Source organism: Oncorhynchus masou, chromosome 18 (genome assembly GCF_036934945.1).
Source record: "Oncorhynchus masou masou isolate Uvic2021 chromosome 18, UVic_Omas_1.1, whole genome shotgun sequence".
NCBI lineage: Eukaryota > Metazoa > Chordata > Actinopteri > Salmoniformes > Salmonidae > Oncorhynchus > Oncorhynchus masou.
In genome coordinates, this window is record NC_088229.1 from 18,671,966 (window position 1) to 18,673,722 (window position 1,757).

The 1,757-nt window shown below is 38.9% G+C and overlaps 1 non-coding gene across 1 annotated transcript; it reads right to left on the minus strand.

Moving 5' to 3' along the window:
* Window positions 1-512: 512 nt before the first annotated feature.
* Window positions 513-586, minus strand: trnaa-agc (transfer RNA alanine (anticodon AGC)). The gene has a single exon. It is a non-coding gene; the product is annotated as a tRNA-Ala (tRNA).
* Between the last annotated feature and the right edge of the window lie 1,171 nt (window positions 587-1,757).

Consider the following 1,757-nt stretch of genomic DNA (forward strand, 5'->3'; position numbering starts at 1 on the left):
ACACTCATGTGTCTGTCTCCTTATATTAATGTAGTACATATGTTGTTACATTTACTTAATTTCTACATTTGAAATACTATCAGTGTAAGACACGTTACACTTTGCCTACTTTCTTTCACCTCTCCTGAGGTTAGGGAGGTTGTGTTGTTCTCCAGATTAAATCTGAGGTTTATTTTAGTATTTTTAGTGTGGCTCAGTCTCCTCATGAGTCCTATCTGATTGAGTAGATCTCAAAAGACGTCAAGGTGGTGTTTTAAAGAATGAATGTAGATTGTATTTTGAAGTTTGTTTTTATTATGATCGGTTCTGAGAATTCTAAGACATTTTGTAATTTTGCTTCTGCAGTCACAATCATGTGCTTACTATTTCCAAGTCAGGTAAATATCAGTTTAGTCTGGGTATGTGGGAGTCCCAGGACCAACTTTGGGAAACCCTGATTTAGTAGACGCTCTAGTAGACGCTCTTATCCAGAGCAACTTACAGTAGTGCGTGCACTATACATTTCTCATACTGGTCCACCGTGGGAATTGAACCCACAACCCTAGCGTTGCTAGCGCCATGCTCTACCAACTGAGCCACACGGGACCATATTTTTATCCCTATATGACGTTGTGTGTGTACTGTATGTGATTGTACTAAATGCGTGTAAACTGTGTACTGTTGCTCTATGTGTGTGTACTTTATGTCCGCGTCTCGCCATCTAAATCCTCAGGAGGGTTAACTCAGAACTGCGTCAAGATGTTCCTCTGTCATTTTCAGGTTCAGTAGCAACTAGCCTCAGTAGGTCTCATAGAACTAACAGATCTGATATGGAACTAGCAGCTGCATCATTTTGTTAGCTGTTGTACCTAACGCACTATGCAAGCAGATTCATACCAAAATATTTTGACATGGATATGGCTTCCATAACTTGGGGTAGACCGATTGGATGAGACGAACAGTAGACATACAGCAGACAGAGTAGATTACTTCAGCAGTGGGGGAATACAGTTGAAACCTGCCTGGTGGGGTGCGTGCTAGCTGTGACCTATGGAGCTCCAATGAGCATGCTCGCCCACACTGGTTGACCACATGAAAAATATGGCATCATAGTTTCACAAACTTTTCACATTTTGTAAGTTTAAGATTATGTTGATTAATATTCTAAAAATGAGCACTATCATTTCACTTAAAGTTGCTTCATTTTTATTTATTTTTGTTTCTTTATTTGATTCATTTCTGTTGTTTATTTCAGGCTTGATTCTGCTGTTGTAGAGCAATCAGAAAAGCTTGCCATCATTTTTTTTCTTGCGTTATTGTGTATTCCCTCCCCACATCTCCATGCCCTTCATGTTGGATTTTTAATACCGTTCTTCTGTCTTCCCCGACTGAAGTTCCCACCATGACATATACAGTCTCAGTTGAGTGTCTGTGGAACAGCTGTGGTAACTGACAGTAACATCAGCCCGAGAAGAGGGGTTGTCAACTGCTTTGTGCCAGACCCAAATAAATCTATGTGTATCTATAGATCTATATATACAGCATGACTCTGGTTTGAAATGATAAAATGAAGGATTTTAGGCTCTGTATATCACATTGAGTAGAGTCACCATTACTCATTGGGAAAGGTTACAATGTGATTATTGTGTAATTGACAGGAGTAAACACTGCATAAACACAGATGAGGAAAACATACAATCACAAATCAATAATACATTGAATTCCCATTAGTGTATATCATCATAAGATATATTTGGGTATGGTTGATGTACTGAGTA